The sequence below is a fragment of the Octopus sinensis genome, linkage group LG2 (assembly GCF_006345805.1).
Source record: "Octopus sinensis linkage group LG2, ASM634580v1, whole genome shotgun sequence".
NCBI lineage: Eukaryota > Metazoa > Mollusca > Cephalopoda > Octopoda > Octopodidae > Octopus > Octopus sinensis.
Window position 1 is genome coordinate 161,541,394 of NC_042998.1, and position 17,556 is coordinate 161,558,949.

At 37.2% G+C, this 17,556-nt stretch overlaps 2 long non-coding RNA genes across 2 annotated transcripts in view; one reads left to right on the forward strand and one right to left on the reverse strand.

Moving 5' to 3' along the window:
• The window catches only part of LOC118762085, a 25,570-nt gene extending 23,413 nt beyond the window's left edge, over positions 1-2,157 (reverse strand). Inside the window, exon 1 of the long non-coding RNA XR_004997861.1 lies at positions 2,147-2,157. This is a non-coding gene — a long non-coding RNA (uncharacterized LOC118762085). The remainder of the gene's footprint in view (positions 1-2,146) is intronic.
• The window catches only part of LOC118762086, a 22,914-nt gene extending 5,880 nt beyond the window's left edge, over positions 1-17,034 (forward strand). The window contains exons 2-3 of the long non-coding RNA XR_004997862.1: positions 10,312-10,314; positions 16,981-17,034. This is a non-coding gene — a long non-coding RNA (uncharacterized LOC118762086). The remainder of the gene's footprint in view (positions 1-10,311; positions 10,315-16,980) is intronic.
• Positions 17,035-17,556: the final 522 nt, after the last annotated feature.

The window sequence follows — 17,556 nt, forward strand, 5'->3', positions numbered from 1 at the left end:
ACTTTGCCATTTTATCTTTTACAAGTTTGCCAAAGTCAAATTTCTGATTTCACTAAAATGCCTAAGTATGTACATACATATGTATCTCTGCCTCTCTCTCTCACTCATTATATATATATATATATATATATATATATTATTTTATGTAGAAAAATACAAACTGGGACAAGAACGTAAAACATTTAGAAGACGATACAAAAAACACGGACGGGACATTCAAAGCCTTCAATCATCAGTCAAGAACCGGATCATCGTAGCAATTTCGGCTGATTAATCTTGAGATCGCTCCGATCCGGCCAGCCCCTAGGAAAAACTAATCTACGAGCATTAGATTTCTTGGAAGAAGGATCGAATGTATACGAAATAGGGACAGAAAAACGGACGATGCCACACGAATATAAAGTACAAAAAACAATAATGGTAAAAACAGGACAAAAACAGCGGGTGTCTTACGACTAATAAACAGTACAAGTTTAGCTGGCGTATTTTGAAAAAATGCCTTTATCGGCAGACGAAGACAACAGATGTTTTCACGGCAGTGGTCGGAGGCCAAAAGGCTGATTTTGACCAGCGGTCACGTGACAGAAGAAAGAGAAAAGAAAGGGGGCAAAGGAAACAAAGAGAGAGAGAGAGAGAGAAAGAGGGACGAAGGCAACAAAGGGGGGAGAAGAGAGAGAAAGAAGGAATTAAAGAGGGGAGAAGAAAGAGTGCGTGCCAAGAAGGGCTAGTGAGTGCAAGGTGAGAAAGACAGAGAATTGTGAGAGAGTGGGGGGAAGAGTAGACCAAAGAATCAGAGGCAAGAAAAGAGAAAAGGAGAAGTAGAGGGAGAGAGAGAAGGGGACAGATCAAAGTAGAGTGCAAAGTGTGAAAGGCAGAGAAATGTAGGAGAGAGAGACAGTGTGTAGAGTCGTACCAAATTTTATAGGAATATGTTCTTACATACAAGGCCTATATATATATATATATATATATATATATATATATATATATATATATATATATATATATATATCTACACACACACTCCAAGTGTACATTATAAATCTACTATGGCTAATCTTACTAATCGGTTTTGCACTGAGTGCTCAACCAGATGTTAGGTTACAGTTTGATTATGTAACCCTGCACTCATCAGACATGGCAGTTATGGAAGAAAGTATGGCGACTGCCATATTTCACCATATTTTCTTCCATAGCTGTTAACTCTGATGAACACAAGGTGACATAACTGGGCTGTTATCTAACATCTGGTTGAACCCTTGGTGCAAAATATATTGGTAAGATCGCTCCTCATGCATATATGATAATCAATCTATTGACAAATATACGAGTGCATATTTTTCTGACATATGGATTCTCATGATATGTGTGTGTGTTCTTTTAATGGCGTTGTCATATCAGCACAGAAAACGGCAGGCCCATAGTTTCAAACGGTCAACGAATACTGTCTGGGGATGGCATTCATAGTGGACCTTATTGAAATTAACTTTCAGGATGACATACTTTAGGCAAGCTCAAAATCGTTGACCCTGTCAAGAAACTTGATGGGACCCGATTATACCCTCATATTTAATCCCCAACTTCCAAACATTAACAAGTGTGAACTAATAACCGTCAGAAAAAAAATAAATGCATTACTGTTCGGTGAATCTGTCCTCAACGGGGCAACGGAATACTTCGATGAGGCTCTATCACGTAACTGATACCATGAAAGACTAATGTACTCACTAACACCATCTAAAAACCATTTCAAACATTCTAGAGTCCATCATAAACAATGGTTTAAAGCCCAGACTGCAAAACATTTTCCAAACTGCATGTCGGGTACCATAAGTCACAAACCTTTTGCAACGCATGCGCACGCACACATCTCTTCAGTAGCTTGTCGAGTCTTTTGGTTACGTGGATATAACTTTTGTTTTAGAATATTGTTAAACGATCCATTGTGTTTCTATGACACGCTGGTCGTCTCAATGTCGATCTGTAAACAGAACCGATAACTAATACTTTCGCCAGAAGCTGAACGAGGTGAAACAACAGCAACAACAATTACCACATCAACTACAGTGACACCAATCCCCCAAAGATAAATGGAGATACCCTGACTGCAATGAAAGAATTGTTATGACAGATATTACCTGAAAACTTCAATTCTGACATATTAATAGGATGTACGAATACTAACAGAAATCAGTCAATATCAACACAGTATATGGTGCTGTACATTTCGAAGGTGCGTGCTTTTGGTGCTTAGTTATTCGGTTCATGATCGTTAGGTCCTGGGTTCGATTCCCGGAGGTGCGTTGTGTCCTTGAATAAGACACTTTATTTCTCGTTGCTCTCGTCCACCCAGCTGGCGAAAATGAGTTGTGCCTGTAGTTCAATAGGCTAGCCTTGTCACAATCGGTATGTCACACTGAATCTCCCAGAGAACTACGTTAAAGGTACATGTGTCTGTGGCGTGCTTAGCCAACTGTACGTTAATTTCGCGAAAAAATGTTCCATTGTTGGGATCAACTGGAACACTCGTCGTCGTAACCGACGGAGTGCCCAGTTGTACAATTGGACACAGAATAAACATTTACTTCTTAAATTACCACCGATGTATGCCGTATTCAATAATATCAATCGTCCATCAGAAATTGAGAAAAAAATTTTCAGACAAATTAGATACAAATTAGCGAATAAACATTAGTAACAATAATAACTCTCTTATAATGATGATGGTAGCTAGCAAATACTAGCCCTAGTTGTAACCCTAACCAAAATGCAAAACTCGCTGCTAATGATGGTAAAAACAATACTAATAACTCTTAAATCTCTTCAAACCCGCCTCGAAATTATATGATATGAAACGATATGAAACTCTGGCACCCTACCAATGATCAAAAAGAAAAAAATCTGCATCCTGTCATATCCAGATGAGGGAACAAGAAGCAAAATTTTTAATGGCTTGGTTGGGGAAAAAGGTAAATTCTAAAGTAGTACAATAGAAATACAAAAGAAAACCTGGAATGCAGGAACCCTATCGACTTGTCATTAGAGTCATAAGCGCCAGTGAAAGCTGAGACAACGCATTAAAATAGAGAAATGGTTTGCTTGGCCACAGACAATGCACGTACACAGATTGCCAAACTATGTCCAGTTGCTGCAACGACATATTAATGACATGAGAGAAGTACCACTGCCGGAGCACTAACATGCGGAAAAGCTGTTTACTGTCCATATGACTTCTTACAATTTCCGCCTGCTAATATCAAGCTAACAATAAAATACATCTAGGGACCTAGAAACTACCACCATCACCTCTCCTAGCCTATTGCTGGATCTCCAGCCCATTTATAGACCCAGTATCTTTAGCAGATACAGATTGTCATATTTCCTTTCAATAGTCATACGTTCACTAACAGAAATACATTTAGGTATCAGTGATAGCAATAAAATGATCAGCAACAGAATTAATGAATGCAATCACTCCTGCAGCTTTACAGACTGCATTGTATGTACCATGGACGTAGTATCCCTATATCCATCGATCAATATTGATTTTACGGTAGGGAAATGAGTGGTGACTTGCGAGATTGATGTTGTTTTGCAATGCCAATATCAATGAGCTAGGACTTCTCAAAAAACTGACATGTGATAATAAATAAACAAACACGAAGTATAAAAAAAGTTTTGCCCCACCAGACCAGAACATAGTGGACCAGTCTCAATAATCCTAGTTGTAATAATGATCTTCACTGAACACTAAATAGGATGCACTAAACTCACCCAAACTCGAATGAACAACGATCAAATACGATATAACATGCAATTGGTGCCAGAATAAAAATGACACTGAAGCACCGTATATTTGGGCTCAATAATAATACTAATTCTGTCTACAATAGGCACAAAACCTGAAATTTTGCGAGAGGGGTTAAGTCGATTACATTGACTTCCAGTGAGTACGTAAATGATACTTATCGACTGCAAAAGGATGAAAGGCAAAGTCGGTCGCCGCGGAATTTTGATTTAGAACATAAAGATGGATGACTGTCGCTAAACATTTTGTCCGGCGTTCTAACAATTCTGCCAGCTCACCACCTTATATAATATATCATATACTAAAGAAACGGATGTTGCGACATAAGTCAGCATTGTTAAAGACGTAGCTAACAGCTTCATTATATTATGAAATAAACAATAGAGACAGTACTTAACAGAGAGATCTATACGTACTTATAATAATGATTTACTATATGTAAATGACATAAACTTAATGATTAAAACTCTGAAGATATTCTGGAATTAGTGAAATGTATTGTAGAAAACAGTGTTGTAACCCCGTTTCTAATCCGCCACTCACTGCGATCTTGTACTTCCGGTCTTCATTCTGTATCACTTCCTTCCACAGTATATAAATTTCCCAACTAATTTAAGTCGGCTTAAATTCGTTCTTAATTTCTTAAGATCGAATAAAACCTTTGGTCGCCGCACATTCCGCGTCCACATACAATATGCTTTTATTCACTCTTCAGAACGGTAATGAAACTGAAAATCTTTTGAAAAAGATTTGTTGACGAGCCGTCAGAAGAAAATTAACAATTATTTGTGAAAAAAAGTTACACGTGTACATCGAGCAAACAAAACTACTTACCGAATTGCATTTAGACGTACTTTTAGTTCTTTGCTAATTAAGTTGTCGAGGAGTGTACTTCGTTCCAGGAAGACGCCTATCTCGATAAAAAGTTTATCAAAAACTCGTGTTCTGTCATGGCTCAACACAGACTACGTAACTACAATCAAGCAGAAGACCAATCGATATAAGGCTTACTATTAGACCTAAAAAAAAACTTGCAAGGAAGTGTCATATACAGTCTCTACGTGCAGAACAACGCCATGGTTTACTAATTCACAATGGTTTCATTTCAGGAATAAATTCATCGACCAGTCATCAATGGTTACTTGAGTCTACCGAAGATGACCGAGAATCATTGGAAAAAATTGCTTTAAGCATTGAACTGGCCAACGAGGATGCAAGGAACTTGACAAGAATGAATCCTCCATACCTTCCAGTTCTAGCAGCTTCAAGAAAACAATCCTGCTATTGGTGTGGTGAACCTATTCCCCCAAAATCAACATGACCAACTAAAAACTCTACCTGTAATATCTGCCGTCGAAAAGGAACTGGGCAACCATTTGCATGACAACGAAACCAATTCCTTTCAAGCTGAAGGTCGCCATGATCAGAACAAAAAGTAATGCTGATCCCGAAAATAATTCAACTGACGATAATTGTGCTTCAGTTTTACAGCTGGCGGCCGTCGAGGAACGAACAAAACTCATTAAAGTTAAGGTAAACGATCACATGACACACGGTATCTACTGGATAATGGATCAGATAGGACCTTTATGTGGGTAACAAATAAACTTATTGCAAGCCTTTCCCCTTCTCTCTCTCTCTCACCAGTTTTTATACTGCAACCAATAAAAGTCAATGAAAATAAAAAAATAAAAATGTCTACATCGGAAATAAGACCATAACACAATGATTACATACACAAGTGTCACCACATACATACTTGACAACCTATTAATCATAAGAACGAAAAAAATTAGTTACTGATTGATAGATCATTGATAAGATCACAGTAGTGTGACGGAAATTTCTGACAAACTGATTAGTAAACTAATCAACGAAATAAAGAAGTTGACCACAAGTGCATGTATTTTTACGACCCTCCCTGAATACAGTTCTATCTATCTATCTATCTATCTATCTATCTATCTATCCTTTCGTAGCTACATACCTGCAATATACTACCAGCATGGTTGTTTTACCTCAATGTGAACCCTGTTATGGTACCCTACATTTGTAGCGTCCTACTTGTAGATGCACCTAGATTCTAACGAACCCTATGGCTAATATGTATATACGCACACACACACATTCACATATATCTCTCTATATATAAACGGCAGTTTGTCTGTGCGTGTTTCTGTGTGTCTGTTTGCTTGTACCCTCACCCTGACCACGGCTTTCAACCGATTCTGATGAAACTTGACACACACATAGCCCAATGTCATAATTCAAAACTAACGCAGCGAAAATTTTGAAAAGTTCCCCCAGTTCTGAAAAAAATCGATAAATTCGACATGGGGTCGAGAATCAGGAACACAAACCACAAACTGTGTAGGGGACTCCACCTTTTTTAACTATCAAAAAAAAATTTACCATAATTTTTTTATGCTTTATAGTTATTTCCCTTACAAACCTGAGCAACGCCGGGCGATACTGCTAGTCTATATATAAATGCTCTCATATATACGAGGGTCGGCTGAAAAGTTCATAGGTTGACCAACATACTTTCATGGAATGCGACCGAATGAGATTTATTTATCATCTTAAGCCCTCTTACGGGACACACATTTCTTCCATCAGTATTGCAGTGCTTGGATCCCCTTGGTGAAGAAGCCTTCATCCTGTTGCTCAAAAAAGCCATCAACAGCAGATATGACGTCATCATCACTGTGATACTGGTTCTCAGTCAAGTGTTTCTTTCATGTTGGGGAACAGATGATAGTCATATAGAGGTAAATCAAGAGAGTAGGGATGGTGATCTCCTTAATGCAGCGACCATATCCGCATGGATGTCCTCGGAGGCTAAACCGACTTTTCTGTAGGTACTCAATAACACCACGGTGCCAAATTTTCTCCATCTTCACAAGAAGTCGCTACTAGTTACTTTGAAGCTTTATTTTGAACTGTTAGATATCAATTTATCTGGAAAGAAACAATGCAACTATTAATAAGAATTGAAATGAACGTATGCAAGATTCCACAGCTATAGCGTCACTCCTTCATAGTCAGCCTATGAACTTCTCGGCTCACCCTCGTGTGTATACACACACACACACATCATATATAATATATATATAGGCGCAGGATTGCCACATGTGTGACTGTTTGGTAAGTAGCTTCCTTGCCCACCACATGGTTCCGAGTTCAGTCCCACTGCATGGCACCTTGGGCAAGTGTCTTCTACTATAATCTCGGGCCGACCAAGGCCTTGTGAATGGATTTGGCAGACGGAAACTGAAAGAAGCTCGTCGTATATATATATATATATATATATGTGTGTGTGTGTGTACCTCCACCATCGCTTGACAACCGATGTTGGTGTGTTTACGTCCACGTAACTTAGCGGTTCGGCAAAAGAGACCGATAGAATAAGTACTACGCTTACAAAGAATAAGTCGATTTGTTCGACTAAAGATGGTGCTCCAGCATGGCTGCAGTTAAATGACAAATAAAAGAATAAAAATATAACAATTTAGTAGTTACAATGTTATCAGTGTGCTTAACCTTCTTAAAGAAACATTGACTTTTATACACACACACACATCATATATAATATATATATATATATATATATATATATATATATAGGCGCAGGAGTGCCACATGTGTGACTGTGTGGTAAGTAGCTTCCTTGCCGACCACATGGTTCCGAGTTCAGTCCCACTGCATGGCACCTTGGGCAAGTGTCTTCTACTATAGTCTCGGGCCGACCAAGGCCTTGTGAATGGATTTGGCAGACGGAAACTGAAAGAAGCTCGTCGTATATATATATATATATATATATAGGCGCAGGAGTGCCACATGTGTGACTGTGTGGTAAGTAGCTTCCTTGCCGACCACATGGTTCCGAGTTCAGTCCCACTGCATGGCACCTTGGGCAAGTGTCTTCTACTATAGTCTCGGGCCGACCAAGGCCTTGTGAATGGATTTGGCAGACGGAAACTGAAAGAAGCTCGTCGTATATATATATATATATATATATATATATATATATATATATATATATATATATATATATATGTGTGTGTGTGTGTGTGTCTGTACCCCCACCATCGCTTGACAACCGATGTTGGTGTGTTTACGTCCACGTAACTTAGCGGTTCGGCAAAAGAGACCGATAGAATAAGTACTACGCTTACAAAGAATAAGTCGATTTGTTCGACTAAAGATGGTGCTCCAGCATGGCTGCAGTTAAATGACAAATAAAAGAATAAAAATATAACAATTTAGTAGTTACAATGTTATCAGTGTGCTTAACCTTCTTAAAGAAACATTGACTTTTATAAAGCGTAGATACAGTAATACCTCACTTTATGGAGGACCCGCTTTACGAGACCCTGAGTTTGAGTTTTATCTTTCAAGTACAAGATTCAAATTTTGAACGAAGTACGAAAGATTCTACTACCATAGCAAATGCTTCTGCGTGTTACAGAGAACAAAAAAAAAAATTTACTAAGCTACAACTCTAGACTTATTTTTTAAAAAGAAATCTACAAGTCCGTCTACGAATGCTTGTGAATCAGCTATCGCGTCTACAAGGATGGTGTGTGCGAGTCTAGCGCGAGTGAAAATGATTCAGAAAACGATTATAATATTTTTTATTATAAATGATCTTGACATTCTTTACATTCTACTGTTTTTTAGTGCCATTTATTTACTAGTATTATAAATTTTACAGGTAAAATATTCTTTCTGGTATCGAAATACGATTTATAACATTGCTACTATGGGAAATTATTGCGAGTTTTCGGTTTACGAGTGGCCTCCGGGAACAAATTGACTCGTATATCGAGGCATTACTGTATATAATTTGCTTCATCATTCTTCTTTTATTATTTTTTACCATTCCTAAATTGCTTTTGACAAGTCACATTCTTAAATAATGGCTTAAATACTCCCGCACAAACACATAGGCACGCTCATGCAAACGAAGACCCTGCTATCATGTTTGTTTTCGTTATTTTTTTCAAAAATTTTATTTGTTTTTGCCCTTTTCCTTTTCTATCTATCAACACATTGCATTCATTGACGTTTCCTCGAGTCTATTATAAGTGATAGTATAATGTGTTATCGCACGATAATCTAAAAAAGAAAAACGTAATCTCCGAGGGTATGGATTTCTTCGTGTATAAATAGTAGTTCAAAGTTTCAAGAATCCACTGATGACGTTAGTTGCTAGATAAACTTTTACTGGAATCACATATCTATTTCAGCGAAATTTTGTTTAGTCTAAAGTCTTCAGATCTTCACAAAAAGTCATAAAATGCATCTTAAAACAAAATCTACACACTCACACACACACGCACAGATACGCACAGATAGATAAATAGAAAGGATACAGACATAGATAGATAGATAGATAGATAGATAGTCCATATATTTATTTTAGCATGTCTCGGTTGCTAGCTTATGACACTTCGTATAACGAATTCTCTCGCTGTATATACAGACATTTGTATGTTTTTATGTATGCACATATATTATATATATATATATATACTAAGCAATTAAGGGTTTAGCAACGAATTGCCTTACCACACACCGAATTTAGAAATAGCAGTCAAAGAGATTATAGCTATGTGTGTGTGTGTGTGTACACACATCTATCTATCTATCTATCTATCTACCTGTCTGTCTGTCAGTCTGTAAATATAGGTAAATGCACACGTATCTGCGCGTATGATATCAAATGCACGACTTTTAACCAGTTTTTTTTCTCCTTTTTTTATGAAGTTTCTCTGTCCCTCTTCCAATGACTCACGAAGTTTGAGGTGGCAGTGGGATGTGTTAATGTTTTCATACTAAACTATAATTTAGCACCACCCACTGAGAAACTTATATCGGAACACATTAAATCTCCTCAGTAAATCTGAAGACGTGTGTTTAACTTGCCCAGGGGTGTAAAACATAGATACAGTACTGACATTTCGGGTTATTTACCATTTGGCGAAGGGTAAAGAGGTGGGTGCATTGAATTAATCAGCGGCCATTACTTGAATACACTTCATCGAAGGGATTGTGTCTTCTTCCGTATCTCACAGTATTTTGACTTCGATACATAATGGATCCATTTCTGGATTTCCTTTCATTATTGCTGCCGTCGCTGTTACTTATCAGGTTCGAGATTCTGTCTTAATGTTCCTTAGAAAATTGAGGGCTCCCTGGAATGAGGTACACTCTTCGACAACTTGATAAGCTTTAGCGTCGCAGTCAACTAGAAGTACAGCTAAATGCTATTCGGTTAATATTTTTGTTTGCTCGATGTACACTTGTAACATTTTCCACTAATAATGGTAATCTTCAAACGGCTTATCAACAAGTTTTTTTCTGGAAGATTTTCGAATCCATTACAGTTCTTCAGACTGAATAAATGTGTGTTGCATGTAGATGTTAAAGATGCAGCGACCGAAGGTTTTATTCAATCTTAAGCCAACTTGAACTAGGAAATGTATATACTGCGGAAGGGAGTGATACAAAAAGATTGGTGGACTAGAACATTCTCACAGCAGTTTTTCAATGTAAAACTACAAAATATGTGTTATTTACTCTTTCTTCCCCACCTTTTTTTTTTTTTTTTGGTCATTTTCCGCTTATTAAATGCTGAAAACACTTGCTATTGTCGCAATGTTGACATTATTGTTGTTTCATCTTACGATTGCACTCACGCACAAAATGACAGCTTCCAAATTCTGCTTTCTGACTGGGCAAAAAATTATCAAAATTTAAATCTCTGTAACTTTTTAAAAATCTTTACTGGAACAAGTGAATTAGGCACTGGGATTCAGCGTGAAAAATTACATCACTAAATTACATCACCAAATTATATCACCAATTTACATCACCAAATTTGAAAAATTTCACTTAATTTTAAAATTTCAATAAGTGAAGCCAAACAGAAATGATCCTTCATCTTTCTATACTCTGTGGAAAGGTATGTTACTTTCGGGCAAAAACGCTAGTATCAAGGCAACCGAACTTACTAATAATTAATAAATACTACTTATTAAATTTCACTAAGGAAATTTAATAACAATAGTACCAGCGGCAACTACAAAAACAACAATAATAAAACACTTTAGTTTGAATATACCATACGTAAACCTATCACTAATGTACCAAAGCGGGAATCTTTACGGAGTCATTAGATATGCTATAAAATATCAACCATATTTCCCTCAAATTGCATCCTACCATCTTAAAAAAGAAACTTCGAATAATTTAGTCCTAGATACACAATGCAAAAAAGAAATATTGGATGGTTGTAACTGAAATATCCTTGGTAATCGATCTGCCCGGTTACGGATGACCTGGGGTTAAATAACAATAACCTTATCATTTAATATCGGTTGAATAGTGTCTTTCTGATACTTATCCCAAGTTTGGTGCAACATAGAATTTGTAGTAACATCAGAAAATTTCGTCAGCTTTTTCACAAACAGTTACGCATTTAGCTTCTGTATCTCTTCGTCCTCGATTGGTTCTAGCGAATTTGAAGCACATTAGCTAGATCACTCATTTGTTCCAAACTGTTGGTGGTTGTCAGAACATTTATAAACTTTCCAATGTAAAACTGAATCTTCGTTATGCGATCCTCGATGAAGTCTGTCGTCTTGTTTTTCTCCAACTGATTTTAACATCTTTTTTTCAAATCACCAGTTTTTCTAAAGGTCGCAGACTAATCTATTGGTTGGGAGAATAACCTGCATTTTCCAAGTTAATTACAGCCGACTAGTTTGAAGAACCCATTGATGCATTATAGAACTACCAACATTTTCCTTTATTCGGTTGGGTGTTTTAATCACACAGTACTATCCATTTCGACATTCGACTGTAACAAACATTAAAACGCTCCTCACGTCTGTAACCTCTTTCTTATCTCTCGTGGAAAAAAAATTCCATGAAGAAATATTTATTGATATACGAATTCATTAATTTTATCAAACCCTTCGCTTCTTTTGCAGTAAAAGCTTTTGGCAAATTTTCTCCTTTGGTCTCGACTCTGGGCTTCAGTTGAACCCCTGTTTTTTTTTTCTTTTTCAACTCTACCTCAGTATCCTGCCCCAGCTATTTTATGGCATCTTTTCTTCCATCTTCCTTGTTGGATCCAGGTGAGGGCTTGGCGTGTTCGTCTGAGGGAAGTCCTTCCTCTTTCAGGTTTTGAATTATCGTCGATGTTTCTGTAACTACCCTTATTAATTTTTGTTTTCTTGGTAGTCGTGTTGGCCTAACGCAAACCGATTTTTATTCCTAGGATGAGAAGGTCCATATTAGTCTGGTCTCTATCATTTGACATGTCTAGTACGGAAGACCCTACAAGGATCTAACGCTCTGCAGCATACAAGCCACCCCATCGTAACAAAGACTGGACCTCATGGTGGATAGATACATGGAGGGATGACATATGTAATCTACGACCTTCCTTTTTGGGTCTATTTAATCGCGCTAACTCTTCTAATATTTGTGACCTTGTAAAGCGACGGACCGACAGAATCGTTGGCACGTCGGACAAAATGATTAGTGATATTTCGTCCGTCTTTACATTCTGAGTTCAAATTCCTACCAGGCTAAATTTGCCTTTCATCCTTTCGGAGGCCAATAAAATAATTACCAGCTGAGCAGTGGGGTTGATGTATTTGGCTTACCTCAACCCCTAAAATTGCTGGTCTTGTACAAAATTTTGAAACCAATATCTATGACCTTGTGCCTTCGCAAAAAATTCTGTTGCTGCCATCTTAAGACATTATTAGTATCAATTCGGGATAGGAAAAAAGTGGATGTCCATGTTACTCATTTAACCACAAATCGGTTGTCGTTTCCTATAAATGCGTTATCGGTTTAAACGAACAGCTTTACTTCCAATGGTCATTGTGTGTGTTTCACTTAAAATCATAGTTCAGCCAAACCTTATCAGATTGGCTAATTTATTTTTCAAACTGTGATAGTTCGCATTGCGAACTATCACACTTCAATTCGATGTGTGTGTGTGACGAGAATTAACACGAGGAATATGAAGAATTAGGCTTTTAGAAAATATATATTTAAATAATTGAAGCAGTTCAAAGCAAAGTTGTGGGCATTAAAACATTGTACTATGCGAAAAAGAATTTTTGTTTTGTTTATAAATTATATGTATTACACACGTGCACACACACGCACAACTAGACAGATAACCATGTTCATACGTATCTGTCTAGCTATCTATACGTACATACATACATATATACGTGTGTGTGTGTGTTTAAAGAAAAAAAAAAAGGAATAATCTCTAATTGTGCACGATAAAATATTACTTCAATATCAATATATTGTTTCTTGGTGCTCTTCTTTTGCTTCTTTCAGTTTTATATCCTCGATATTCAATATCTCTAGTTGCAGTCATTATAGGAAAACGTATTATTTTAACGATTCTAATTTAATAATAATATAATACAATGGCTCACGAGGCGATATATTTATTGAGGATGTGGATGGGTTAATGCGAATCGACTCCTGAATATTGGTAACATTAATTTATCGATCTTGAGAGGATGACAAGATAAGTTGAACCCGCTGGGATTAAATTCAGAGTAGGTCTCAAGCGTTGCTTTGTGACACACTGCTGAGCCGCGAAATGTAGATATTTGCACTGGAAAGTAATTGTTTCAAATAATAGCACAAAACCAACAGTTTTAGGGTGAGAGGATTAGTTGGTTACATCAACCCCAGTACTTGGCTAGAACTTCCTTTTATCGGCACTGTGGTGTTATGAGCCAGGCTGTGTTGTAGGGAAAGATCGGAAGTGAAGGAATAGGCTTGTCCTGTCGGAAGTGGGGCCTGTGGATCCCACCGGAATTGCCGCGGTGGACATGCGGCATTTAGTGAAGTACGAGGGTCAGTCGGCGGCGAACAGCACATCAGATCAACGGATAGCGCACGTGGTCGTGGAGTGAACCTTAGAGATCGGGACAGCTCGTGGATGTTGAAAGTGACCTTTTCTCCGGACCGACAGGTAAGACTACCGTAATTCTCTCTTCGCTTCCGTCTTTTTTCTTCCTTTACATCACAGGCACCGAAGGGATGAAGGCGAAATTGCCCACAGCGGAATGTGAAGTCAGAACGTAAAATGTCGGAATAAACGTCACAAAATATTTTGTCTGAAGCATCCACGAGTCTGCCAGCCTTGGTATAAATTTCTAATTTTGGTACAAGTCACTTAAATTATGGGAGCGGGTGCTAGTCAATTACATCGATCCCAGTGCTCAACTGGTCCTTATTTCATCGACTCTGAAAGGATGAAACGAAAAGCTGACGACAGTGAGATTTGAATGAAAAGAGCCGGAAGAAATGCATTGTGTCTGACGCGCTAACAATTCTATCTTGCTACCTTATGAACTCGAAGATGGTAAAAATATGTTAATTGAAATTATCAAGCTGCTGCGTAAAGCACAGTTTAACATGATATTTTGATGAAGGGTTTTAAAGTAGATCTCTTTAATACAGGAAGGTTGTATTATAAAACGAGGGACCGTCTTAGGCAGGTTAGTATCAAAAGAATATAAAATATGTAAAGAATACAAATTGAAATTCTGAGATTTGATAACTATATTTCATTTATTTGATAAAGAATTCTTCGAAATATTTTGTTTGCTCTGAAGAGCATCATGAGATAGATAAAATAAATAAATAAATTAATGAATAATCCTGACGTAACAGAAAGAAACTTGATACAGTTTGGATTCTAATATTATAATGAATTAATCTTCTAATGAAATAAGTTATGTCAATCACAGCAGAATGAAAAAATAGCTTGCTAATATAGTTTGCTATATGGTTTCAACCAAATGTTGAAGTGGAAGGTGTCAAATGACAAATAGCGAATATGCTGCAGGAAGAGACCTTTTGTGTCTCTATTGGCAGAGTTCTTAGACGTCGGACAAAATATCATGCGATACTTGTTCTGGATCTTTTGCGAACTGAGTTCAAATCCTGCAGGGGTGAACTTTGTCTTTCATCCTTTCTTGACCGATAAAAATAAGGTACCAGTCAAATATTGATGTAAATAATATCAACTGATTCCCAACCAAAGTTTTTCTCCTTGTGCCTAAATCAGAAAACATTTTGGTTCTAAAACGGTATTTTTCATGGTATACGAAGTATTTTCAAAAGTGACTACAGAACGCAATACTTTATAAATTTACATAAGTGCACACACACATACACACAAATATATACGTTTTGAGTTCTGTAATCTATCACTTCTCAGTGAATCAACACAAATGAGTGTGTGTGCGGGTGAGCATCCCAACATTCTTTTTCTTCTTCGTTAGTGCGTCGGACATAATGCATAGTGGCATTTCTTCCGGCTTTTTACTTTCTGAAGTCAAATCCCGCCGAAGCTAATTTTGCCTTTCATCCTTTCAGAATAAATAAAATGAAGAATTGAGATCGATTAAAATTCCTGTTTAAATTGCTGGGGTTTTTTTTTTTTGCCAAAATTTGAAACGATTATTGTTATTAATCTCCGACACTGACGTAGAAAGACTTGCGACTTTTTTTTAACAAGTTTAACTGAAGGAGAAACCATTTGGAACGTTTTATGGATATGTTTCTTCTATTGGGAGAGAATTAAAGATTAGTGAATTTTAGAAGTTTTAAATATAAATTTGCTGTGTTTAGCGAATGAGACCGGGGGCAACGCCACCTCAAAGTAAATCTACTCTTCTGGTGCCAACTTGCCAGAGGCCACCCTTGTTCTATGCTATAAACTTTATTCTAGAGTGATTTAAATTCATACTTACCCTCGTAATTTCATGCTAATTTCTGTCCCAAGCATCAGTTTAATAATATTGAAGTTATTTTAATAAATTCTTCATTATTTCCAAAATTAATTGCGCAATGTTTTTTTTTCCTACAGAAATATGGTAATGTAAGCAAGAAACACAACCACAAAATAAATTGAAAATGAAAATGAAGAAAGTTATGCAATGTGGTTCACAATAGACATTAACAGTCGCGAGAACATTTTTAGAAAAACTTTTGAGCAACACCATCTGCAAACGCAACAACTTATCTACATTCACACATTACTGCTGGGTACAGGCAATTTTTAGACATCAATAAAATCTAGTTGCAGTAGACGAGAAGGGCAAAAAGAGCAAATATCTTAAAAAATGATCAAGCCTGTGACAGTGGAGGCTTCCAGCTTTCTTGGTCCCCGGACCATATTCCTGCTTACCGCTATCGGTATGGCTGTCTGCAAGTGCGAGTTCTGTGAGTAAGAGTGGTTGTTCTAGCGCATCTGTCGGCATCCTTCGAGACAACGCCTCTGGGACCATGCGGCAGTCTGAATTACAGGAAATTGCAGGTTCTTCTCCTTAATGTAAGGTTACTCTCTATATATGCATGACGACCAAATACTGTCATTTAGATTATTATTTCAGACGGCAAATTATTCTTTTTCTACTTATGATTTTGAAGACGAGAAGAGATATAAACATACGCAAGACAGACCATTAATAAAGTGCTCACCAGTAATTTCCGAGCATTAAAAAAATAATCTGTAGACGAGCAAGCTTGTGTTTTCCTACGTCTCTACCAGCCTCACAGGTTTAATCAGGCTCTTTTGGGTCATCACGGCCAAATACGAGTAGTGAGGGAAGAACACAAGTCGTGTTTACAATCTCGATGGAAGATTTGTCGTAGATAGAGCGTATCCTGCCCGGGGAGTAAAATTTTTTCCCACGAGAGTTCCGGACCCCAATAATGAACTCATTTGCATACAGCCAATCAGAGCTCACCTTGACCGTGTTGTCAAGTTAAAAATACACTCTATCAAGTAAACTCAAGACGAAGAACGGTTTTGTAAGTCGACCGATCGCCAAATTATGCCTGATTTTAGAGGGGGACAAGTAATTAGACAGATTTGCATCCATACCTATTATCGGATTTTGTTAGGGCCCCATATGGTAAAGATGTGGATGGGAAAAATTACCTTAGAAATGAGAACCCAGGTTCGAAATTTCCCCAAGACACCTGAAGAAGACTGGAGAGTATATCAGCCGAAACGTTGTGTTAACAACAAACAAGATGAGGACAAATATCCATCGAATGTAAATAATGTACATAATTCCTCATCTCTTAAATATAGAACAGAGTTATTTTGTTTTGGAAATTTAATTTATGAGAAGATTAATAGACGAAGGTTATTTTCATCTTCTTTTATCAAGTTATTTTCATTTAAAACACACACACAGAAAGGGAAGGAAGAAAATTCTTTCAAGTTTTCGTGATGTTTTCATTTTGTTTATCAACTCATAGAAACTGCAACGTTCGTTTCGTCGGCAATAGAGATGCACGATTGGAGAGAAATTCAAACGTTAAAGGCTTCTAACTTTATTATTGCATTGTGTTAGAATTTTTTTTTTATGGTCAGTAAGTGTTATTTCTTATTTGCTTCTTTCTAGAATTCAAATGAAATGATTACCATTCCCTTCAAACTTTGCTTTTGCGACCTGACTGCCAATATTTTGAAACTGACCTATTTTCCATTACATTTCACACAGATTCAGTGCTGAGTTGCGGAAGCAGAAATATCGTTACAGCAAATATCCTGCTCAAAAAAAAAAAAAAAAATTTGCTTGTCAGTTGCTTCACTTTAACCACTTGGGCATGTCCCTTTGTGGCTGACAATATGTGCATCTCTGATCATGAGCAGTAGTGGAGAGCGTCAT